Source organism: Podarcis pityusensis (assembly GCF_964106645.2).
Source record: "Podarcis pityusensis genome assembly, chromosome: 3".
NCBI lineage: Eukaryota > Metazoa > Chordata > Lepidosauria > Squamata > Lacertidae > Podarcis > Podarcis pityusensis.
Window position 1 is genome coordinate 94,854,635 of NC_138026.1, and position 25,625 is coordinate 94,880,259.

Here is a 25,625-nt window from a genome sequence, read left to right on the forward strand (position 1 = left end):
CAGTTTGAATCCCCGTGACGGGATGAGCTCCCATTGTTTGGTCCCTGCTCCTGCCCACCTAGCAGTTCGAAAGCACAAAGTGCAAGTAGATAAATAAGTACAGCTCCAGTGGGAAGGTAAATGGCATTTCCGTGTGCTGCTCTGGTTCGCCAGAAGCGACTTAGTCGTGCTGGCCGCATGACCTGGAAGTTGTCTGTGGGCAAACGCTGGCTCCCTTGGCCAGTAAAGTGAGATGAGCACTGCAACCCCACAGTCGTCCTAACGGCCAATGGTCCCTTTACCTTTAAGGAAAAGTGGTACATTCTGGGATCAAATCAGAAACCAGGATCCAGAACAGTCCCTGGAAAATATGGACACTTGGGGGGTTTGTCATTCTCAGTTTTCCTCTTGCCTTGGACTTTGCACAGATCAGTTGCATCATGACTAACAGGAAGCTGCTCTGTACCAACTCACACTATTTGGCCATTTACTCCTCTCCAGTGTCTCAGGCAGAAGTACTTCCCATCACCTGCTTCCATGATAATTTTTACTGGAGATGCCAGGGACTGAACCTGCTGTCTTCTTCATTTAAAGCATGTGCTCTGACACTGGGCTATGGCCTTTTCCCATGAGAGCTCCCACATGCTCTGTGCCTGGGGTGGACTGGGACTAGTGCACTTACTTGGCTCCCGGTCTGCTTGGGCATCCAGGGGCTGGATTGTGCTTCTTATTGATTGGTTCGTCTTAACTGCAGGTGGCTAAGAGAACTGATGCAAGATGAAAGGGAAAGCATGACTTCACAATGCCTCCGAGTGACATAAACCTTACAAACAGAATAGCCAAGTTTACAGTAAACAAGAAAGATGGCTAGGGTTAACTCAATATAATAGAGTGGGCTTTCAATCAGAGTTAAAATATGTCTTTTAAATGCAAATAAAGAAAAATGATGGGCATTCACGTGATTGACAGCCTCTCCAAATAGAAGTGTTGCTATAATTAAGCAATAATGTATGAGTGAGTGTACATTATGACAAATTGGAAGTTCGGCTGATTAGATTGAGCATATAAACTGTCAGTATAATTATCACATTTTAATCATTTTTCTCCATTTTTTTATAACAGCATTGTCTTCAGACTCATTTGGTGCTTATTAGATTGATATTCTAAGAGGAACCGTACAACATAAAACATGTCCTTTAACAGGATGAACTTTAGATAAGACTTCAGGTATGTCTATAAACATTTATAATGGTGGCTGTTGTGCCTTCACATCCTTTTTCATCCCGTGTGCCATTTAATGCCAGGCGCGTGTCCCTTTGATCATGATAGAATATGCTCAGCTTAAAATTCCATCGTGAAATACGGCACTGGCCTACAATGAAATGCAAAGCATGGAAGCAGTGTACACATGAGACAGCCTTGGCCAACCTGGTGCCCTCTAGATGTTTTGTAGTGCAGCTCCCATAACCCCCAGCTGGCATGTCTTGGATCTAAAGGGCACCATATGGTTGAAAGGGCTGTATGTGTTTAGCCTGGAGAGGAGAAGATTAAGCAAAGCAATGATCATGGTCTTCAGCTACAATGGTCTGTTTAATGTCTCTAGGAAGCCATGAGGTACAGTCATTTGAAGTGTTGGGGTACACTGATGACACACAGCACTATTCTATTGAGTCAGAAGAGGCTGTGTATTGTCTGGACTGTTGCTTGGGCATATAGCTTTTAACTTTCAGATTTGAAAATAAGGGATCAGCAGCCAAAATAAGGGATCAGCAGCCTCACCTGTCCCAGGCACTGCTGTCTTCCACTGCCTCCTGTAGTTTGGTCAAACTTATGCTGGTAGCTTCGAGAACACTGTCCAACCATCTCGTCCTCATGGTTCAATGTTACTAGTGAGCAAAGTTACCCAGTCAGGATTTGAATCTTGGTCCTAACTTTTGGGGTTAAGTTAATTTTTAGCTGTCCATTAATACTGACAAACCGTATCTCCCATTCATCTCTCAGATCCCCTTGTAAATCTAAAGTACTGACCTCACCACATCCTGCGGTAAAAACATTCCCCAAGTTAACTACACATTGTGTGAAGGTAAGTGTGTGAAGCTACAGCATTCCTACTATCAGCTTAAGTGACACATTCTCTCTCTCTCTCTCTCTCTCTCTCTCACACACACACACACACACACACACACAGAGTAGATCCCCTCCAAGCCAAAGGCCCAAAGGCAGAAAGCCCAGCCAGCAGCCAAACGAAGCCTCAAGCGGTGGTTCCCACAGTGCAGCAACCCGGCAAAGGGATACAGCAGCAAGGAAAACCACACCGTCACCTCTCCGCTGGGAAGCGCTGAAGCAAAGGCGAGTCCCCAGGCAACGCAGCCGATTTGATCAGCACAAGGCATGCAAGCTCCACCCCCCAGTCCTTCTCAGACTCCTTATTGGTGAGCAACGCAGCCGAGCAACGCAGTTGAGAAGCCTCCCTGGCCAGCAGGGAGGGAGAGGAGCTGCTTCCTTTGAAATCTGGGAAATTTACGGGATAGCAACAATCCGGGATAGCAGCAGGAAATGGCGCTGGAATAAGGGATTTTCCCACCAAATAAGGGAAGGTTGACAGCTATGCTTGGGCACAGTGGTGAAGTGGATGCTAATAAGCAGAGCTTGAACCCAGGGAAGATGGAAGAGGTTCTCATGTCTAGGAGTATTGCTAGTTGTCTCTCTTCTGAATGGGGCTGTATTCCCTTTGAAAGAACAGGTTTGGAGTTTGCGTGTGCTCCTGGATCCATCTATTCATCGCTGGAGCCTCAGGTTACCTGATGTCATGGACTGGCTAGATACAGGGGAGTAGTGGGGAGTAGGGGAATAAGGCTTCTGCTTCTGCCACTGCTTCTGGACATGTCTTTGCCACAGACTCTCCTGTTCACTATACCCTGTTATATCTTCAGCTTCCAACACCTCCTCTTCCCAGTCTTCTCCCTCTTCTCCCACTCATCACTGCCCTACCACCACTCCCTGGGCTTTGAGCCTTCTTCCCTTAGGGGTTCCCTAGCTGGTGCCTCCCACAATTTCTCTGCATCCAACCAGCCCATGATACTGGTTTCAGCTTCCTCCTTATTAATCCCTATAGAAAACAAGGAGCAGGAAGGGGGGAAGCTAGAATTAGATGGCTTTGTCTGTCATTGGCTATGGCTCCACCTGCTGTTGACCTTCCTACCTTCTGCCATTACCAGTCTCAATGGGTAGTAGTAGTACATCATTCAGAAGGAAAGGTTCACTGTGGATGTCCATTACAACACACTGTCCAAACTAAATATTTTTGGGGAGAAAGGGAAATGCTATTTGCGCCTCTCGCCCCTTCAAAAGATGGTTACTCTGTGTGATATAAGAACCAAGAAAGGTGGACAACAAGAGAGCTGGTTTGGGTGGGAAGAGGACCAGTGAGTTGAAGCCCATGATCTATATAGCTTTGATTCAGAGAAGAACATGGCGGACACGTGTCTTTGATTAATAACTCTCTTATTTCACAGTAGGTGCTACTTCTGCAGTTCTTTCCCCTTCTGGTATAGAAATTGGGGGGGGGGGGGGAGAGATTTCCATGTGGAATGGGCAGATCTTCCCTCTGCTCTGGATTGGGGTGGTAAGCATGGGAGATCAGTTCTGCTTATTTTCATAGAACTGAGTGGCATTCGCCAAATGGAACGAAACAAGGAACAAGTTCCAGAGCAGTTCTTCAAAGTAACTTCCCACGCACGTGTACAATATTACTCTACAGATTTGCTATTGAAATGAAATACTGCAGTGACCTTTTTAATTCCCCTGATTTTTTATAATCTTTGAAATTTAGCACAACAGCAGGAGTTTAATCATATTCACTGATATAAAAGCCAAAATAAGGCACCTCTACATTCAATTAGAGATATGACCTCCAAGGTGCCAGACTCTTCAGAGATTCTGTGAATGTCTCCAAGGACAATTACATCAATGAGGCATGGGGTTTCCTCCTCTCATTTCCTTCATCGCAACACAATCCTATGCATGTTTACATAAAAGGAGGTCCTGCTCAGTTTAGTAAGGCCCACTCCCAAGCAAATGGGCATAAAATGGCAGATTTAGAGCCAAACTACATGTTGTGTTACTAGTGTGTTTTATTAGTGTGCACATTAATCAAAACCACCAAACCCCCCAAATAAGGGCTGCAGGATAGGACTAATCCTTCCTCCTCTCCAATTGTTGCTAAAAATCCCCCAAGCTGCTACCCCCCCACCCCCTCGCTTGCAGAGGTGTGCCTGCAAAAGGGTTCTCGGTATTATTACTATCATGATTTATTAATGATATCATATAATTTACTTGATATACCACTAATGCCAAAAATTGCATTCTAAGTGGTTTACAAATATAAAAACCAGTTATAGAAGCATTAATATATCAGCATCCATAACTAAAATATGCAATAAAGCAAACCCATTTCTTATAGCCTGCTAGTAAATTTGGCACAAAAATATTGGCACGGTTGTTATACTGTATAACAAAATTTTAAAGTTTGGAAATGAGGTCGCTGTGATGATGATGGTGGTGGTTAAATCCACATAGCTGTGTATGAATCTATCTCCATTTTACTTTCACATGTGTGTGTACCCATGGTTTACTTTGAGGTTTTTCAAGTGGTATCTAAATTTTAAGAAGTAAATAATAATTTATAAGACATGATTTAATTCTGATGTTTTCCGACGGTGTAAATTTAAAAGTAAAACATTTACCAGGATCCATATTTCCCCACTAGAGTTCATTCTTATTTTTCCATGTTGGAAGAGTCACAAAAGATAAAGCTTTGCACACAGTTTTGTTCTGTATGCTGTTGTTTTCAATCAGCCTGAAAGGCCGAGGTTATCCTGCACCAGCCTTCCTCAACCTCGGCCCTCCAGATGTTTGGAGACTACAATTCCCATCATCCCTGACCACTGGTCCTACTAGCTAGGGATTGTGGGAGTTGTAGGCCAAAAACATCTGGAGGGCCAAGGTTGAGGAAGCCTGTCCTGCATTATGGTGCTCCAGTACGTAATGTATCAAGAATTACATATGGCTTTTGCATGAATCTTGGTGCCTCAGTATTGAAAAAGCTTGTCACCTATACAAAAGTGTGAGATAGATTCATTTAAAAACAAAAAAAAAAGGTGAGGGGGGAAACAAGTTTGAAAAGAGACAACAAAAGGATTCAGGCATGCAAGCAAGAAACATGCAAGCAGAGTTTTTTAGTCTCACAACAACCCTGAGAAGTAGACTGAATAGAAAGCTAGAGACTCAGAATCAAAGAACTAAAGAATTGGAAGGGACTCTGAGGGCCATCTAGACCCACCTCCTCTGATGCAGGAATCACAGCTAAAGCATCCATGACAAATGGTCACCCAACCTCTGCTTAAAAACTACCACGTTCCAAAGGAGTTCGTTCCACTGTTGAACAGCTTTTACTGTCAGAAAGTTATTTCTAAAGTTTAGTCGGAATCTCTCTCAAGAACAGGAGAAAACAAGCTTGCTCCATCTTCCATGTGACAGCTCTTTAGATATTTGAAGATAGCTATTCTATCTCTTCTCGGGCTTCCTCAACTGTTCCTCATAAGGCTTGATTTCCAGACCACTGGTTGCATGCCTCTGCATACATTCCAGCTTGTCCATATGCTTCTTAAATTGCGGTGTTCAGAACTAGACACAGGACTCCAGACCAAGGCAGAATACAGCAGTACTATTACTTCCCTGGATCAGGACGCTATACTTCTGTTGATGTAGCCTGGAATAGCATTAGCTTTTTTGGCTGCTGCATCACGCTGTTGACTCATGTTGGGGTTGTGTTCTACTAAGACCCCTAGATCTTTTTCACATGTACTACTAGTAAACCAGGTATCATCAATCTTATATTTATGCAGCTTGTTATTCCTGCCTAAGTGTAGAACCTTACATTTGTCCCCATTGACCTTACATTTGTCCCTCATTTTGCTAGTTTGGGCCCAGTTCTCTAATCTGTTAAAGTCCCAATTCTGTCTTCTGCTGTGTTAGCTACCCCTCCCAGTTTGGCGCCATCTGCAAATTGGATGAGCACCCCCTCAATTCCTTCATCCAAGTCATCCAGGACGGAACCCTGTGATACCCCCACTTGTCACTTTTTTCCAGGATGCTGGGGAACCATTAGTGAGCACTCTTTGTGTTCAGTCAGTCAACCAGCTACAAATCTATCTAACAGCAACCTTGTCCAGCCCACATCTTACCAGCTTTTCCACAAGAATATCATGGGGGAGTTTGTTAAAAAAACCTTACTGAAATCAAAATATACTATGTCCAAAGCATTCCCCTGATCCACCAAGCTTGTAAATCTATTTTCTAAAAAAGAAATGAAATTTGTCTGGCATGAATTGTTTTTGAGAAACCCATGCTGAGCCTTAGAAATTACAGCATCCTTTTCTAAGTGCTCACTTGCCTCAGATTACCCAGAAAGATTTATAGCAAAGAAAGGACTTGAACTCAGATTTCTGACTTTCAAATCTGACATCTTTGCTGTTGTGCTTACTGTATCCCATTCATTAGGAGAACTGCAAGGTCAGAAAATGAGCATTTAGTGTGGAGCCCCTTAGTTTTTAAAACAACTTTAATTACTTGTTTTGTAGGTGTGCTCGTTCTGTTGGTGCATATGTTGAGATGTGTGCAAGCATTCATATACTGAACTGCATGCATATGTCCAGCCATTGCCCATAGAAGTGAAGATATCAGTAGAGTGATTGTCTTGTTCTTCCATACAATTTAACAATAAAAACATTCAGAGCCAATTGGATTTTTCATCAATCACCCTGATCACAGTGGCTGTATCAGCAAAGGGTTTAAGAGGGATGATCCGTTATGTCACTTGAGGCACGGGACAAAAACATCACTTTCAAAACATTAATGCCACAACAAAGCCCCTCTCTTTTTTTTGTCAACCTGGCATCAGTCAAAAGGCTTATGATGCAATTCCTGCCAAACAGGGTGAGCAGAAATGCTTGACAAGTCTCTTACACGGCTTGGCGAAATATCCTCTTCATTTCATGCCAGACATAAGTGGCAAACATTTTGGTCTTTACTCTGTATCAATCAGGGTGTATAACATTTTGCATTTGCAAAGTCAAAGTGGAGATTTTGAAAGTTGGAAGGGTGGATGTTAATTTCCGCAATCTCTAGATCCCCAGCTTTCAGTTTGAAATTTTGTAATGATCGGCCACATAAACCATGGTTGTGCATGGTTTATCTGCCTTGACAAAAAGTGGCTCAACAGTCCTTAAACCCATTTAAGTCTGGCTACAGTTCAGGATGCTGTCATGCTGTTCAGTCATGCTGGCCACATGACCCGGAAGCTGTACGCCGGCTCCCTCGGCCAATAAAGCGAGATGAGCGCCACAACCCCAGAGTCGGCCATGACTGGACCTAATGGTCAGGGGTCCCTTTACCTTTACAGTTCAGGATGCAAACCCACAGCTTGAAGGATATAATTATTATGCCTATATTGACATAATACTTAACCTGCTGGCATCCATCTGTCTTGAGAGACAGTGGAATGCACCTCCGGGGGTGAAGTCAAACCATTGTGTTGGCACCTAAGTGACCTCCCTGGAGCACAAGCTTGGGCAGTATGCGTGGAGGTCCTGGGCTGCCCAGACAACAAGACTCCCCTCTCGACCTCGCTGATGCAGTCCAAAGGAAAGCAGAGCAGTATGTTCGGCACCAGCCTGGCTGCAGGAGTTGCCAAAAGGAGGCACATTACCCTTCCTCTAACACCCCATACACCCCAATAATATTTAACCATGGTTAACGCAACCCCCGTTTTTCTAATGTTGTATTTTAAAAGACTGTAAGCAGCAGATCTCACTGGTGTGTCCCTATACATATTCTCTAGGGATAATTTAGCAAGATGCACCATGATTTCATTGTGCTATTTGGATCTTTACCAGAGTTAAAGCAAACATGGTTAGCATTTTGCAGGACGTCTCCATTTTACCAAAGACTTCTCAAGAAGCAAAAAAAGAGAAGTATTTGCCACAAATTCCCTGCTCAATACAGTATACCACTTTCCCTTCCAATAAATCCAGGAGAGTCCATGCTACCAACTTGCAAAGGATTCATGGTCAGTCAAACACTCCGTGACACACCTTTTGATAGATAGATGCTGTGATAATCTCATCTTCCATGCTATAGTACTTATGTTTACCATTAAGTCATTTGCCCATACCTATATCTTCTTGACATGTTTTGGTAGGCTGCAAACTATTAGAAAAATACATCAGAGTGGCAATAGCTTCTGAGGGGCTGAACATTCACACAGGGACCTTTAACAAGCAGTTTGTGGCCATTCATTACAAAATTTACTGCAAGATACTTTATGTGCTTCTGTATCCCACACATAAAGAACTGTGCAGTAGTTTCAATAAAATTTGTGTGAGATACTTTATGGGACTTAATCTTGGCAATGTGGTGCCATCAGGAAGACCTAGTATCTGTGTATTAGACTTCAATTTGGAAGATTTTCCTAGTAAATGGCTAAATCATTATTCAGTTGAATGATAACTTACTGTAAACAGTATGTTGCTTCTGGATATATCACTTTTGATCAATAGGTTTTCTGTCTGACTCTGCATCTGTTAATATTGTAGAGTGGCTGGACTGAATGCTTCAAACAGTCTAAGTGGAAGGAGAGAGTTCATTAACAAAGATTCACTTTTTAAATATATCATAGGATTCACATATAAAGATGCAATATTAAGGCTGCAATCATGTCACATTATATACCAAGATAAGAGTCGGCTAATTAGTACATGTAAACTCAAAGCAGAAACTCTTTTTTTGGAGGAAACCATTCTCCACCACCCTGAAATCCAAAATCTGCCATTTTTTCACATTTCACTTTTATGTACCAGTGATGCCCTCCAAATTTCTGACAACAGCTGATACAATGCAGACAAGCATGATGCTGACTGGGCTGTTGAAAGTTGAATCAGCACTTTTCAGTGGATTTAATATAAATTTTGAAGTCACATTTCACAGATTGAATTCCACAGCCACGTTATGAATGGTAGAGATGAAAGGGGAGAAAGAGAAAATGCCAAATCACATTTTAATTTAGACTTAAAAAATCTAAATTGTTTCTGTGGCAATTGCATGGACTTTTCTGGCAAGAAGTAAATGTTGCAGTAGGAAGTCATGGAAATTTTTCATTGGCTGACTGACTGATTTGATTTCTAGGCTGTCTTTCAGTCCTGAAGGATTGCTAAGACAGTGTCAGGGCCCAACTCTGAGCAATAGCCTGGTTCTTGGAGAGCAACTCAGATGAAGAGGAGCCAGTCAGGTCCATCTGACAAGCAGCAACACAGGCAGAAATGCTGGAAAACTACATGGGCCCTGACTTTATGAGGCCTGAGCCCATTGGATTGGAAGCCTCTGAATCAGGGACTCCTGCATCAGAAATGCTGGAGTCTAAATCCAGTCCCGTCCCCAGAGAACTGACCACATAAGAACATAAGAGTCTCCTAAATCTGGTCCAGCATCCTGTTTTCACAGTGGCCAGCCAGATGCCTGTGGAAAGCCTGCAAGGAAGACACAAGCACAACAGCATTCTGCTCATGTAGCAACTGGTATTCAGAGGCATACTGCCTCTCACTGTGGTGACAGAACATAGCCATCATGGCTAGGGACCCACGCCAGGGACCCACAACCCCAGGTCAACCCATTAAGACAGCAATGAGCCTGGAGGGAAAATGCAAATGCCTTCTCTTTCTTTCTAATCTGTAACCTAACCAAGCTACCCATGGTTCATTTGACTGACTTAGAGGCCAGACAATGAAAGCCCCATGCCTGAGAAACTGCTGCCATCAGTATTCACATCAACAGACTTCAGCATCACTCTTTGCACACTCCTCAAGTTACTGAGCCTATAAGAGTTATCTGCTTTAAAACGTTATGGCCAAGTCTTCGATGGATGTTTCCTAGCCTCAATTATTTCAATCCTTATCACCTTGGCTTCCCTTCCTATTTGCGATCCCAGGTTCTGTCTCGAGTATTTTTGAAGAGTCACTGGCAGCCAGTGCCCATAATACTGTGATAAGCAGATTCATCACCTGCCTCAAAAAGACAACTTTTTATGTTCCACCATCTCCCATCATTGGCCTTTTCCTGGATGTTTCTATATAAGCATAGGCACCTTATTATTTAAGTGGTTGGATGCCTGATCCCCAATAATTCTTGAGGAACTGTTAGAGCCTCTTGTTCTGTCCAAGGCAGTGGTCTCAGCTCAGGGATAATGTGGTTCTAGCCCGGTAGGGGCTTATGCTGAGCACAGAGGTCAGGGACACCAGATCATGTACCTCCAACACCAGTTTCAAATCCCAGCCTAACTCATATTCCAGCAAGGCAAGCTCAAACAAAGCAGAGAACAAGTCCAGATAAAGAAGGGCAGGGCAAAGCAGAGGTTCAAGATCAAAAGGCAAAAAATGTAAGGTGGGTGGAACCCTGGATAGCTCCAAAAGGAGCCTAGGCTTAACAGATGAAGAGAACTTTAAAAATTGAACAAATGAATAACAAAATCTGTCCAAGTGAAATTCCCACAAAGGAAATGTTCTTATCTCTTTGTTATTTGCCCACAATAAGCAGACTCACAACTGAATGTTGCGGTGTTTCCTCAGCCCCTAGAAACAAACCCTGTAAGGAGCTCCAACCAGCCTGGAACAGGAACCTAGAAGTGCAGATGTGCACAGATGTGGAGGCGGGAAAGGAAAAAGGACACCCCTTTTTCATTTCTACCTTACTGAAACTACCCTGCAGGGTGCTATTAAGTGCTCAAGGGCTCAGTGTTTTATTGCTGTATCATTTGGTATCTGGAGAGTGGAGAAGTGGAAATGTGCTTTCCCCCCTTCCCTGTCCCAAAGCTTTCGCATATAGCATGGAGAAGATTCACTGATCCTCTTAACCCTAAGCTCCCTTCTAGGATACCACAAGCAGTTAAGGGATCAAACAAAGCAAGTCCTTCCATCCCTCTCTGAAATATACTTGGAGTTCAGTGCTGATTTCATGCTCTTTATTTCAGCTCATGGTAAACAGTGAGTGAGTGCTTTCCCCCCAAACCTCTGGTTATATATACAGTGGTACCTCGGGTTACATACGCTTCAGGTTACAGACTCCACTAACCCAGAAATAGTGCTTCAGGTTAAGAACTTTGCTTCAGGATGAGAACAGAAATCATGCTCCGGCGGCACAGCAGCAGGAGGAGGCCTCATTAGCTAAAGTGGTGCTTCAGGTTAAGAACAGTTTCAGGTTAAGTACGGACCTCCGGAACGAATTAAGTACTTAACCCGAGGTACCACTGTACATTATTTACACAATGGGTCCCATGTGATTGGCTGATTCAACTCCCCTCCTGGAGCCTGAGTGGACTGTTCCTGCAGGCCAATCAGGTTGCTGATTCACTTCCTCCTGGAGCCGGATTGGGTGGCTCCTGCCGACCAATCAGGTTGCTGCCTTCTAGGATCCTACTTGCCTATTGTTCTAGGATCCAAGCTCAGTACATAACACTCTCCACATTCCTTTAATCTGCAAACTGAAGTCATCAACATTTCATAGGTCCTGGGAGTCACTGAGCATAGAAAGACCTGTCTTTTGGATTTTGAAAACTTTTATTTCCTATTACTGTATGAACAGAATACTTTAGGATTCCTGGGTTGCTCCTTGGTTATACAGAAACCTACCTGTTATGTCTGGCTGGCCCCTTTTTCTTCCAAACTGATGGTCGTGTGGCATGAGGCCACCCAAGTTTGCTAATAGAGGAAAGGATGCCAGAGCTCCATATCTGAATGTCTCAGAAAAGTATGACTAATACGCACCATAGAATTAAAAAAATATCTATTTATCCTCTTTTATTCAATCTTTCTATTCTGTTCCTCCCTGGAGAACTATTTCAAAGGTTATCATGTTCATGTAGAATGGCACACACTGAGAATAACCACTTTATAACCCATGGATGGGTCAGTTTGTAGATTATTTTAGGTGTATTGTTTGCATAGCATCAAGTATATGAAAGTATCAGTTATCCTATCACAGCAATGGAAGAATGCAAGGATTTTTATTTCTAACCAATATCCCAAAATAACCATCCAAGAAGAAAGGGAAAGTCACGGCGCTGTATAGTTTTTGCCACAGAAGTTGAAGGCAGTTGCTTATAACTAGAGGCTGTAGAAATCTGCATGGCAAAACAGAGCTAGCCACAGCATTGGAGATACAGGGTGGGCGGGATAACCCCAGCTGATGTCAAGTTTATTTACATAATTTATTCTAGTTGCAGAACTTGTGGGAAAGTGATTAAATTTGGCATTCTAGAGACCCTTCCTTCCTTCCTTCCTCTCTGTTTGATGTGGCATAAAAACCCTCACTTGTCTTGCTTTCTCCCACAAAGAAAGGTACTTTGAGATCAGAGGGGTAAATTCAGAGAAATGGCCATATGTTTTGGCACATAGACATTAAGCCAATAGCAATCACCCTCAATAGCTCAGTTGGTTACAGCGTGGTGCTGATAACGCCAAGGTTTCAGGTTCCAACTCTATGATTCTATTATCATTAGTATTATGACCACACAGAGATGTTGCAAGAACTCCAAATTCTCCACAGAAAATAATTGAGAGGCTTTGAAAGTTTGTTAGGAAATGAAACTGTGATTTCCCATTTGCAATAAAACCAAGATTCGAAGCAGTCTTTAAACATTCTTGCTGCCTTTCAGGAAAGGCTGTCATTTCATTTCCAAGCCACCAGATGCCAGACGTCTACTGCAAATTTCTGTTCTATCACATATACAGGACAGACTCAGATGATCTTTCTATGCATTAATATATCCCTTCAGCAGAAATTCCCCGTCTTTTAAGCAGCGTGTTCTTGATGCTATTCATTTACTGTAACAATCCTTGATTATCCGCAAACTGTTTCTAAAGGTGATTACAATTTTGTCAAGGAATCCTTCTTTTTAAAGGACTGTGATTTTCCTCTTCGATCATTTCGCTTTCCCCTCTAGAACCCGCACCAGATAATAAAATTCAGTCCTCAGTTGCATGAGGAACAATGGCATCTAATGTGTAGCAATAAAAGAAAATTAAAATATTTCACATGAAAAACTAAATCAAATAGGGTCAACAATTTAGCAGCCAGACAAATCTATAAACATTACTCCTATACAGAGGAAGCCTGTCGTAAGAATATTTATTCTTACATCAAGATCTAAAATGCAGTACATTTAAACCACATATGACTTTCATATAACAATTTTCTTTCCAATTTAGTAGCCATGGCATTTATGTTTTATTTGAAGAATAAATATTTTTTAAAAAAATATTTTGGTTCTTGAAATTGAAGTGGTTAAAATGTTTTTGGTTTTGTTTTCAAATGGCAGATATTCATTTACATTGTGGAGTGCAATTTATGAATAATATGCACATTTCCCCAACACATCCATAACTAAATGCTATTACGCCACAATTCATATGACACCAAGACTGTAAGCATGCAGAAAGACGTATCTATGAACAGAGACGTGTTGTTTTGGAAAAGAAAAAAATTGCAGCTCAAATAGCAATGTAAATTCTTTTCCCCGTTGCAACAGACACGGAATTTTGTATCGTGCTGTTTAAAAATAAACTTGTAATTCCATGTGCCAAAAGGACAGAACGGGAAGCTGGAGAAGGTATTTTTAAAACCCTCTTCCAATTAACAGAAAGGGATCCCCAGAGCCAAGTCATATTCATTAATTTAAAATGCTTGTACAAAACAAATCTTTCTAGATAAAACCCAAGTGTACTTGGATTAAAAAGATATATGTGCTGAAATGTATATACTGCAACGTTGCGGGGGGGGGGAGCACCTGTAAACACTGATATCAGACATTAATAAAAAAATATTCTGACACTTAATGCACAGTTTCTCATTAATAATTAAATTATTAATGATAATACAATAAAGCCATTTTGCCCTTATAAGACACATTCCTGCTGACGACTCGTTCTGTTTTCAACATTCCACTAAACAGAAAAGTAAAAGGCTGGCTTTTCGAAAAGCAATACATGGTAAGATTATTCATAATTTATACTCAGCATAAAGTCTCCTTCAGAGTGAACTGTATTTTGGAGCAAATTATCCAATTAAACATATGATTGGTCTTTTTTTAAAAAAAATAATCACAGGATTTCATCACGAGTCAGAACATTACATTCAAATTTCTTTTCCGCATATACAGCTACAAAAAAAGTGAAGTGTGAGGAATTGTAATGAACCAGATAGACTAGTCTGGAGCCTTTTTTACATAATCCCTTCATGTAGAATCAGGACTTATTTGGGATTGACTGAATTGCCCGTGGATTTCAGAAATCATTGTTTGCTCTTGGTTCAAGGAAGAATAGTCTTTTTCTTGACATAAAAATGTCAAAAAGTTATATAATTATATTTTATGATACCATTATAATTTCTGTCCATTCTTTCAAAATATAGCATTAAGCTACTCCATTATCTTATCACTTTCTTAATCTTTCCCCTTTTACAAAAAGAATTGACAAAATTATCATTGATCTTCCACCAGATGTTGTACTGGGTGCCCTTTTTTTTGCAAAATACCTTTGTTAATCTGACCTCTCTTAATGATTACGCACATATTCCTTAGTAACTGAATAAAACTTTTCTTTCACAAGATAGCAAGTGCTTAATCCTCATTATTGGGAATATGCTAAAACCTTGAATACTTGTCAAAGATTCATTTTATAATCCTGAGGTTGGTTTGCCTTTAGTGATTTACACAAGGGCTGCGATTACAATAATTGATTTATCCTGTACTTAAAATCTACTGGTGACATTAAAATGACATTAACCAATTTTTGCTGCTGGAGTTTGGATTTACTTTAAGGAGAGGTAAGATTTGTCATTACATATGTCTTAATAGAACACTTGTGACTTAAAACAGCTAGTTCAAATATAGCAGGATAGAAGAAAAGCTAAGTCTATCGAATTGAAGCAGCTTATTAAAACAACATCAGTTAAGGATGGAGAGCAAATTTGCTTTATTAACCTTTTTTTGCATGCTATCTGTTGACATAAAAACTTTGCTTTAAAGTGCAAGTGCTATACTCTCTAGATCTATTCCTCAAAAAGTATGAAAAGAGGAGATTTGCATAATAAAAAAGCATGTTTTATCTGGAGTGTTAAAGAATTTCAACATGCAAACATTCACATATATGTTCACAATTATCTCCTAAATGGAATATATAATCTGCCATAATTCTTCATTTGATATATTCTCATGCAAGAGGGGAAAGAATCATATGCTAGTTGTTGAAGCAATTCCTCACTGTGACATGTACTTCCATTTTCTTGAGTATGTTTCTTGAGTGTGTTTGACTTAAGGATTAGCTAAATGTCCCTCCCAAGGAAACTATGGTGTTTTCCCCCTCAGGTTCTGGTTTTCTGATAAGAAAAAGCTCTCACTGAATGCAGCAATTATTGCACCGAAAACTGGAATAAGGAATAATTTCTATTCAAGAAAAAAACCAGGATATAAATAATAATAATAATAAAAGAGTTTGGAACAGCTCTTTCCATACATGTCATGTTAGTTTTAATTATGCTTCATTAAAGCTCCTAGATAACTAATAGTGATTACCATGGTTGGTTCATTAACACTGTGATTTTAGCCACAGCTGAAAAACATGCTGTAAAAAGTTAATAAGGACCAAAAAAATAATAATCAAATATACTGCAGAAGGCACAGAAAGAACAAAGACAGTTTGAAATAATTATGAGGCCAAAAGCTGATCAGGTGAGCTGTCAAATGTTGCCAGCAACAAATCAAGTACAGTGTACGCAGAAAGAAATCTTGCTTTGCATATCTACTAACAAATTACCCAGAAGGAATATACAGGAAGCTTCTTCATATACTTGAGAGTTTTGCAGATGCAGGGTGCCATGCAACTAATGTCAATGTGTGGAAGACACAAGAGCTACCCACCAGGGAAGAATGGCAGATGAAGCTGATGGACTACATGGAACTGGCGGAAATGACTGGCAGAATCCGAGACCAGGGAGAAGAGTCGGTGGAAGAAGATTGGAAAAAAATTAAAGTATATTTACAGAAACATTGTAAAATTAATGAGTGTTAGAAGGATGCTGGAATGAAACTATATGGTTTTAGTAGAAATGTAACAAAGAATTAAGTAAAAGCTGATTGATAATGGGCCAAAACGAAAAAAATTAAGGTTAGACTGTTAAGATAAATTATAGAACAAAAATTGAGAAAGATGGAAAGAATTTGCTGAAATAGTGAATTGAACTAGAATACAAAAAAGGGAGGTGTGAGGAGGTCGATGAAACAAGTAAAGGAAAGGTAAAGATATGGAATATTGGATGTGTGTTTTAGTCTTTTTGTTTCTTTTTACTGTATTGTATTGCTTTTCTATGTTTTTCTTTTTATGTATTGTAAGGTATGTTCTGGGAATTTTTAATTTTTTTATTTTTTTATTGTTGTCTTTTTTTCTTTTTTCTGTAATCTTTAAACTTCTAATAAATATCATTTAAAAAATAATAATGTCAATGTGTGGAAGACTGAAAGGCATGATATTTTTGTATGAATGTTGAAGCTGGAAATAAGTTGCCTTTCCCTATTTTTTCACTGATTTGCATTGCGCTTCCATTTCCTATTAGGAACATAGGAAGCTACCTAATATCAGACTACATTTGTGCTCCCCAGCCCAATAAGCCTACTATGACTGGGAGAGATTATCCACGGTGTCTGGCAGAAGCCTTTCCCATCACCTGCTCTACGTCACCCTTTTTATCCGAAGAGACCAAGGCCTGACGATGGGATCATTCACATGCAAAGCAAGGCACTTGGCTGCTCACCATGGCCCTTCACCTGTTCTCAGATGTACCTTGGTCTCTACCGGGCAAATTATACACAGCAACAGCATGTGTTAGAACTGGGTTGCCATCACTGCTATATAAAGCAAGGCAAAGCTAGGGTGATTTAAAAGTGCAGCATGAGTGAGTGGGTGGTAGAAATTATGTGCGGAACCCTTTCCCTTTCTTCATTCCTGCCCCCACCATTTCAAAACATGTCTCCTTTACTGTTTCTTTTGCCCATGAAACTCTTGTGTCTGGAAATAACCCTTAGTAGGAGAAAACTAGCGTTTTGGGGAGAGCAAAGTGGGAAGGGTAAGTTTCAGGACCTGCTTCTGCCTGTCTATGCCACACTGTAAATCCAGTCATCAGAGGCACTTCAGACATCAATTCTGGTTTCTCTCAGTTTCTCATTTTTCTAATCTTAAATTCAGGTCTCCGCATTTCCACAACAGTTTGCATTTTTTTAAAGAAGTCTTCATGAAAATTCACTTTAATTTTAGTGCAAATTTCTCCTAATATACACATTAATATAAAATGTTTGCAAAGCAACCTTTCCCCAATATAATGCCTTTTGTGTGTTGTTTTCACTCATACATGCATTCATAGGGACACTTTACACTAGCATATGCATTTATGTACACATTACTTGGCTAGAGAACTGCATTGCAAAATTCAGAGAAATTTGAATTTTGAAGGCTGGTTGTGCTTCGGCTTGGATCTTTTATGGGAAAATGTGAATGAGGTAAGTTTGCCTTTAAATGTGAACAGAATCAAATTGCTACCCCATTCCTATCCGAACCCCTTGGCTATCTGGGGTGCACTGGGAAGTTACAGGGCACAGAAGTTTTTCTGTGGAAATGCCCCAGCCTTGGAACAGGCTGCCCAAAGAAATTCACCTGGTGCCCACTCTCCTGTCTTTCTGGTAACCTGCAAGGACCCTTTTACTTTCCCAGGCTTCCACTGATCTGTTGTTGTTGTTGTTGTTGTTGTTGTTGTTGTTGTTGTTGGAATCCATCCTAACCACAATGGTTCACACACACCCCCACACACATTATACTTTGAAAGAAAATGTAAATGGCAGTGAGATGGGAGGGAAGAGCTCTGCCTCCTTCCATTGTGCTCTGTGGGCCTCTACACACATACCATTACATTCTCCATCCTTATATTTTTGCATACACTGATGCAATGGGATAGTGGAGAGTGTCATTACTTTAGCACAATCTGAAGTCTACATAAAACCTATAGGTGAGATTATTATGGTTTTGGAGTAAGGCATTGCCATGCTGATAACATCCAGCTTTGTTGGTGTTTTCAGCAAACTCAGGTTTTGGTTATGAAGCAGCCTTTGGCAGGTACGGCAAACTGGATGCTAACTTCCCCAGCAAGGGCCAGGAAAGGCTCCTCTCTGAAATACTAAATAGCAACTGCTAATCAGTACAGTACAGAGAATATTGAGTTAGATGGCAAAACAGGTTTTTTTGTTTTAAACAGCAGTAGGAAACCCCTTATAGTCCATTTTGCCTGTCCCTCCAGGGGAAGGGAATTCCAAGACCGGTGAGCCACAACAGAGGAAGACCCCCTACCATATTGCCACTCAGTGGGCTAAACCCACTCGGGGCACAACAGAAAGAAATGCTGCCAATTGCAGTACCTGGGACAGTTTATATGGGAGAAGGCACTTTGACAGATAGGTAGTTCTTATCTGGGTCCAATGAGCAAGATCCTCTCTCAGTTTTAGCTGCATACCAAGTGTGTAGAAATCAATACTTTATCTTTGGTAGCCCCATTTGCACTCAACCACCTGTGCAGGTATATCAGGAGCCAACAAACACCTTCAATTTCAATAGGGCTAAGAATGTTTACTTAAAAGCAATCCCAACCAGGGCCAGCCCTACTGTAAGGCAGAGGGAGGCCATTACTTCAGGTAGCAGGTTCCAGGGGCGGCGGCAGCCCTCTGGCTATTCTTTCTAATCCCTCTGGTGGAGATGATGAACTATGGCTCACCTAGCCTGCTGCCCTTTAGGGGAGAATGCAATCCTGTTGCCAGTGTTGAATTTGGATTCAGCTACTAGTCTGGCCAGCTTCTGTTGTGGGTGGCACGTTGTCCTTTGCCTCAGGCAGCAAAATGTCTCCCACTGTGCTCAGTGGAGCTTATTCCTAAGTAAGCATGCATAGGACTGCAGCTTTACTTTATCTGAAGAATGAAACTATAAGCCATATCATGAGAACAATAGCTGTTAAAGTGTGTTGTGCTTCCAGGCAGTATTATATAGGAGTGGTGAAGCTCTGTTCCCAGTTTTGGAAACTGATGAACTCTGAATGTGCTACAGTCACAATTTACTCAAATATCCTCTAGCTATTGGGGACAATGTGTACATTTCTCAAGCACATACATTCATTGTATTTGCTGGTTCTCAATCTTGGCTGAAAATTATTATCCATTTTGTCAAAGGCGGAGTTCTATGTAAGTCAAAGGCTTGCATAATCTTACACTAAATTGATTTGCTTAAGAGATAATTTTAGCTATTTTCTATCAAGCGTATTTGGAAATAGTTGTACTGCTTTATGACAGGTGTGCAGATGCTAGCCATCCTATTGGGCGGGGGAAAGTTCTGTACAAACAGAAAACTGCAGGAAGCCTTGAGCAAACTAGCAAACCCAATTTCAGTTTCTTATTGAAATTCCCTTTCCCCACAACTCACTGAAACAGGTAAATATTACGGTGGATAAACTGCTTAAAAATGTTAATCAAATAACTGCAGTGAATAACCAGATCTCTAGTCAGGAAAAACCCAAGTATGAAGTGCACTAAAGCAATCCTTCTTTCCTTCTTTATCTTGTCTTTGTTGGTGGTTACAAAGAACGATATGACATGAGCTGAAACTTATTGGTAAACTTCTAAAAATGGATAGGATCCAGACTTCACCTTCCATGGATGGGAAAGAAGGATCCCATTGCTAAAGAGAGAATGGATACAAAGGGAGGAACAATCATCTCTTCCTCCATGGATGGATGCATCATCCTTTGAGAGGAACTCGGTTAAGGGATGCTCCAGTTGGTGGAAGGGAAATCTGGATCCAACCCAATGGGAGGAATTCAGCTTGGCACTATGTCCAAAGATTAGCATTTCAGCTTGCAAGGTGGAATGATCCCCTTTTCTCCCCCCCCCCACTGTTCTGGGGGTTTTCCTGACCGTCTCAAGCCTATTTGGGAGCATGGGGGCACATGTGAGTGGAGATGGGGGAAGGGAAATGTCCTTGCATGAGCTTCTGCTAGTGAGACTCATTAGTTGAATCCGGTCCAATGTTTCTAACTGTAGTGAACTGAACCTCCATTTCTTTTCCATTTTCTTCCCCTCACGCTTTAAATTCAGGAAACTTTTGATCAACAGGCAAATTACACATGATTTAAGATTATTTTTCCTGAATACAGTGGTACCTTGGTTTTCAAGCTTAATCCATTCCAAAAGTCTGTTCCAAAACCAAAGCGTTCCAAAACCAAGGCATGCTTTCCCATAGAAAGTAATGCAAAATGGATTAATGCATTCCAGACTTTTAAAAATAACCCCTAAAACACCAGTTTAACATGAATTTTACTATCTAACGAGACCACTGATCCATAAAATGAAAGCAATAATCAATGTACTATACTATAAAACAAGTAAAACAGTATTGTAGATGATAAAAATTAAAATTAAAGCAATTTCTTACCTGCACTGATGATAGTCATTGTTTGGATGGGGGCTTTTATCCATTTCCGCAGTCACACAATCAATCAATCAATCAATTGATCAATCAAATTAACTGAAAAAGCCTCAAAACCAAAAACGCAAAATAAATAGCAAAAACAAAAGCACCAAATATAAGCTCCAAATATCACCTCCGAACACTGCAATCAGAAACGGAAGGCTTGAATTACAATGGGGGGATGCAAATTAGCAGTGCAACAGGAAACACAAAAACCGAGGTACCACTGTAAACCCCGTTTAAGCAGGGAGGGAATTCCAGGGCAAGGCTATTCACACCAACACCCTCTCCACTTCTTCTACTGCTCCTCCTTTCATCTGACTGCTAGTTCTTCCAGGGAAATTCTGACTACCCTTCACCCTGTCCTCTCAAGTACTGTATGAGATAATGAGCATGCTAGTGAGGATAGCAGTGTCTACCAGAGGCCAAAGTGAACAGCCACAGGTATCCAAAGTGTACCTCTTTAACCTCTCCCAATTTGTGTCTTATCTGGGTCAGAAACCAAAGTGCTAACCCACAATTTCCCATTAATTTCTGCTCCGAATTCCAATAATACCGTGGGTGAATAGGGCTTCTATTTTGGCGGAAATACATTTTGCTTACATAGGGCCCTTCTGTGAGCCCCTAACTCTATGATCTTTCCCTTTTATTTGATATCTGCAAATCCACAGCTTGGCAGAAGAATGCACATTACTTTCTCAGTTTAGCAAGGATCGCTGTAACCAAGAGTATTTTCATATTACACCAAAAAGTGCCTTTTGACTTTTTCATGGTTTTTATCCCATCTGTGATTGTTGTTATTGAGGTGGAATCTAGACACATATTTTTTAAAAGTCGTGAAAATGCTTTTTAAAAAAATGTTTTGAAAAATATATTGAATATGCCATAGCTCATCATCCCCATCTAGTGTCACATTTGTATAATGCACTTTAAAACATTTTATTTGCAGCTGTATAGCTGAGTCCTAGGTGAGAATGTTTGGAAGAGATATTTAATTACAAGGCAGCCAGTTTAGACTACACAACACTTTACTGATATAAACCAAATTCAAACATGTTGATAATAATCAGAGAAACTCAAGTTATACTGTCATAGTTTAGGGCTCATCCATATGGCAGTTTAACATGAATTTGAAGCCATAAGTGCCTTAAATATTTGTACTTTGTCCACTTGATTCTCTCCCCATTCAGCAGGCAGCCTGCAGTTTCTCAACAGTAAATGTGGATTTTTTAAATTCTGGAAAAATCCGTATTGGGGGACTAAATACAATATAAAATTCCTTGTTACCCAACTGTGGATGCACTGTGTGGACAGGTTCTCTGGCAACATCTCCTACTTAGCCCTTCAGACTGTATTTTAAAATGTTGATTCTTATTTTACATTGTTTAGATGGAGCTGTTTCATTGTGAAACACCTAGATTTACTTTTTTAATTAGATGATACAACTGCTACTAAATAAACAAGTTGTAATTTGTTTTGTGAATTAAACTCATAAAATAATCTGTTGATTATAAAAGGGTACCTGATCTTTCTCAGAGTCTTTGAAATTCATTGCAACTATTCATTCTTTACAATTGATTTGACTTTGAGTTTCACTTGCAATGTGTTTCTTCAAGGACTCAAAGGAGGAAATAAAAACAGGTTAATGTATCTTTAATTACTGTGATAGAGGCCCATATTATGAACCTCCCAAGATGAGGCTGCCAAGATATTGCCTCTGGCCATGGCAGAAAACTGCCCCAGAGAATTTCCCAAGAATAAAGTCAATTGCCCTCCTACATATTAACCTCTGGGATTGCAGGAAATGGTTGACCCAAGCCAACAAGAGTCTGCCTACAAGAGCTGTGACTGAGCTGCAGAAACAGAAATTAGAAAGCCACAGGACAACAAGGAGCATTAAAGTAGCAGAGGAACATGCATGAAACAGAAACATGCATCAGATTTATACCTGAATTTTGAACAATTACTTTTCCCCTGTATCCAGTAGTACTTACCCCCAGAGTGGGAGGACACTTTTGGTACATGCTGCTTAGCCGGATCCCCAAGAGACTAGGTCTCTCAGAGATTCCTCAGAAGAGGCCCTTCATTTGCTACCCAACTCTCTCAGAAAACATTAAATTGATCCCACTCAGTCCACACAAGGACTTTGTTTTTCCATGTCATGGATCTTATGAGGAAGTGCTTTAGCTCAGTTTTAGGCTTCGTCTAAATTCTCATTTGGCTTTTATTCTTATCAGTCTCATTTACAGGGATGACTTTCTTTAAGAATGCCACCAGCAGCTAATGTTTCCTCCTAGGTTATATGAAAAAAACAGTTTCGCAGAAGACAAATTTTGTGTGAAAAGGGACTCCAGTTCAGTCCCTGACATCTCCCTTTACATACCCTCCAAGTGTCCCGATTTTCCAGGGACAGTCTCGTTATTACAAAAAGCCATCCTGGTTTCTGATTGGATCCTGGAATGTCCCTATTTCCCTTGCCCGCACCACTGCCTAGCTTGGGGAGGAGGATGAGCTAGCGCTTGTCCTGAGCAACGACAATGGCAGCAGCTGTGACTTAAAGGAGCATCCTTTTGCCTCTCCACTGCCACTGGCCTCCTCCCTTATCAGTGTGCGTCTTTCTTTTTGCAAATCTACCAAAGAATAAAATAAAATCAGGATTAACGGGTTTTCTCAGGACGTTGGAGGATGTGCACGTTGCGTCCTGTTGCCTTAGTGGTGGTGGCACTCGCCCTTTTTCTGAGAGGAAATGCTCTGTCTGGGGCAGGCGACACAAAAAATGTGAGGTCTAGGAGGATCAGTTTGAGGGGATGGGGGCAGAGTGGGAAGTGTCCCTATTTTCATCTGAGGAATGTTGGAGCATATTCAGTTAGAGATGGAAAAGACAGCTAATGCCAGTCAGCGGAGCCAGTTCTGAGGCAATGTGATAAGGCAGCTTCCTGGGATACAAAGGGCAGCTTCCAGACAAAAAACATTTTCAAGCATCTTGTTCGGTTTTCAGATCAGATTACCAACGAAGAGTGCAAAATAAATTATAAAGCTGCTGCCAAGCTGGATGATAATGAAGTCATTGCAACTGCTAAAATGTCATTATTTGAAATCACATGTTGCAGACATCTCAAGTGGATAGGGAACTGCCTTTCTCGGCCTGGTCGTTCCACTTGGGCCCTGTCACTCTAAGAACCGCAGCCTGCCCAATCAAGGCCTTGTCTTATGTTTTTACCCAAACACTAAATGAGCTCCATTACGAGGGTGGGTAATGGCTCCTGGGAAGCAGCGTTTGCTCTGGGGTCAGCTGCCCCAGGGACAGAGACAGACACAAAGCAGCCTGGTGAATAAAACTCATCCATTCCTCCCTACCTCCCACCCAGCCAGCCACCCCCACTCCCCCTCTGTAACCTCTAAAAAGAAGCTGCTTTGGAGTCTCCTCTCATTTGCATGGGGAGATTTAATTTCCATCCCTTAAATATGACGAATTGCTGAGATTTCCTTCAGTTAATGCTTTTAACAGCTCCCAATAAACTTCATTAATCAGTCCAGCTCTAGGCCCAACGTGCAGCCTGGAAGCAGCTAATTTGCCTGATGAGCCTGAGACTTTAGTGAATAAACAGGTGGATAAGCTGAGGGTTTTATGGCCTTAATTACACTCTAATCAGTTCAACGCTTGGCGGGCAAAAAGGAAAGAGGGAAGAAGGAGGCAGCATGATCAGCCATCCCTTCATTATTATTATTTTTTCAACTGGTGCCTCATTTCTTCCACCATCCTCATCTTCTCCCGATTTTCTGATAGAAAAGGCAGGAAAAGGGGAGTGAAGTGAAACAGGGACATGTGTTTCTAAGGTTTTAGGATAACCGACAAGATGTCTTTAAGCCGCCCTTCTACAATCTCTTAGTAACGCAACCTCTGTTGCCTTTTCCTCTGCATTTGTTTCACATTTCCTCTTTCTTTTCTTATTCCTTCCTCAGTCTTTGCAAATTTACAAGAGGTCTTTGGGCTTCCTGGTTACATAGATCCATGTCATAGGACAGGAAATTATGTGGCCCTTCAGACCCTGTTGGACTACATTTCCTATCAGCTGCAGCCAGCATGGCCAGCTGTTAGGGATGATGGGAATTGTAGTTGAACAGCATATGCAGGGCTGTGGATTCCACAGGACAACAAGGCATTTATTTTAGAATAGGAAAGGATCTACATAACAGATTTCACAGCTGTGTTCGATGCCTTGAAGTTTGGAAATGCTTTTCCCTACTCATTGCCCCAGTTTTGTGTGGCTCTACCATTCAGCAGACTGAGGTGTCCACCTCAGCAGCCAATTTTGGGCAGTCATGAAAGGGCAGCAAATTGTTGTTGTTGTTATTATTATATTTTGAATTCCATTGTGCGGTACTTGTGGGAGTTTATGTCTCAGGTGCCAAATAACTTGGCCAGTCTTGGATATTATACACCCTCAGTTGGGTAGAGAGCTACAATCTGCTATTCAACCTCAGGCATCAAAGCATTATGGCCCAGCACTGATGCAGCTAAATTTAGACACTGCTTTCTCAATCCAGCAATGTTCCCAACTCTAATATTATCTGGAAGCTTTGTACTCAAGGGTGATGTGCAGCCCCAAAATCCATGGGATAGTTTTAGTTAAACAATGGTCAGGGAAAGGAATATGGGAATTACTGTACAGCAGTGGTTAAGAGTGTTAAACAAGGACCAGGGAGACCTGGGTTCAAATGCCCCCTAAGACATAAAGTAGCTAGAGGAAAAGGGGACAGAGTGTGAAGAAAGAGCTATGAGTGGAGGGGGCCCCTCTTCCCATCCTTTGGACCCCTTGGGAAACTCAACAAACCTGTTGCACCTGGAACTGGCTGTGGCAAATGCAGATGAATGAGACCCAGCTGTGGGCAACGTGAGGAAGTACCATCCACCTTGGGTCTGCCCATAAAAAGCAAGTCTAGAGTGAGAGACTAAGGGTGGATCTACACACAAGAAAAAAAATA

General features: G+C 41.2%; 1 long non-coding RNA gene across 1 annotated transcript; it reads right to left on the minus strand.

The window, feature by feature from the left end:
• Window positions 1-699: 699 nt before the first annotated feature.
• LOC308474397 lies at window positions 700-24,013 on the minus strand. The gene is made up of 4 exons (XR_013984693.1): window positions 23,023-24,013; window positions 8,553-8,661; window positions 1,759-1,865; window positions 700-746 (listed from the first exon to the last, which is right to left on the minus strand). It is a non-coding gene; the product is annotated as an uncharacterized lncRNA (long non-coding RNA).
• Between the last annotated feature and the right edge of the window lie 1,612 nt (window positions 24,014-25,625).